The sequence below is a fragment of the Canis aureus genome, chromosome 37 (assembly GCF_053574225.1).
Source record: "Canis aureus isolate CA01 chromosome 37, VMU_Caureus_v.1.0, whole genome shotgun sequence".
NCBI lineage: Eukaryota > Metazoa > Chordata > Mammalia > Carnivora > Canidae > Canis > Canis aureus.
In genome coordinates this window covers 26,972,932-26,974,486 of record NC_135647.1, presented here as the reverse complement: position 1 = coordinate 26,974,486, position 1,555 = coordinate 26,972,932, and positions in this window count along the sequence as shown.

The window sequence follows — 1,555 nt, the reverse complement described above, 5'->3', positions numbered from 1 at the left end:
AATCAAATCGAATCAAATCAAAAAGATTCGAATCCAAAGAATCGAATTGTAGAGAATCTAATCGAAACGAAAAGATTCAAATTGGAACGAATCGAATCGAAAAGAATCGAATCTAAAGAAAAGAATCGAATCGCAAAGAATCGAATCAAAAAGAATGGAATCGAAAAGAATCGAATCGAATGAAATCGATTGAAAAGATCGAATCAAAAAAAACAAAGAGAATCAAAATTAATCCAAACGAATCGAATCGAATCGAATTGAAAAGAATCGTATCGAATCAAATCTAAAAGAATCGAATCGAATCGAATCAAAAAGAATCGAATCGAATTGAATCAAAAAGAATCGAATAGATTCGATTTGAAACAAATCGAAAATAATCAAAACGCATCGAATCACATCGAGTGGAAAAGAATCGAATCAAATCGAAAGGAATCGAATCGAATTGAATCGTAATGAAAAGAATGAAACGAATCGAATTGAATCGATTCGAAAAGAATTGAATCAAATGCAATCAAATCAAAAAGAATCGAATCGAATTGAATCGTAATGCAAAGAATCGAAACGAATCGAAACGAACCGAATCGAATCGAATCCAATCGAAAAGAATTGAATCAAATGCAATCAAATCGATAAGAATCGAATCGAATTGAATCGTAATGAAAGAATCGAATCGAAAAGAATCGAATCGAATCGAATCGAAAAGAAATGAATTAAATGCAATAAAATTGAAAGAATCGAATCGAATCGAATAGAAAAGAATCAAATCGAATTGATTGAATCGAAAAGAATCGAATCGAATCGCATCCAATCGAAAATAATTCGATCAAATTGAATAAAAATAATCGAATCAAATCGAATCGAATCGAGAATAATTGGAATTGAATTGAATCGATAATCGAATCGAATCAAATCAAGTCGAATCGAAAATAATCGAATCGAATCAAATCGATTCGAAAAAATCAAATCAGATTGCATTGAATCAAAAGTAATCGAATCGAATCGTATTGAATTGATTTGAATCGAAAAGCAAGAATTCGAAGCGAATTGAATAGAAAAGAATCAAATCGAATCAAATAAAAAACAATCGAATCCAAAGAATCGAATTGTAGTAAATCTAATCGAAACGAAAAGATTCAAATCGAAACGAATCGAATCTAAACGAAAAGATTCGAATCGAATCGAATAGAATAGAATTGAAAAGAATCGTATCGAATCAAATCTAAAAGAATCGAATGGAATCGAATAAAAAGAATCGAATTGATTCTCATCGAAAAGAATTGATTCGAATCGTATCGAATCGAATCGAATGGAATTGAATCAAAAAGAATCGAATCGAATTGATTCGAAAATATTCGAATAGATACGATTTGAAACAAATCGAAAAAAATCAAAACGAATCGAATCACATCGAGTGGAAAAGAATCGAATCAAATCGAAAAGAATCGAATCGAATTGAATCGTATTGAAAAGAATCGAATCGAAACGAATCGAATCGAATCGAATCGAAAAGAATTGAATCAAATGCAATCAAATCGAAAAGAATCGAATCGAATTG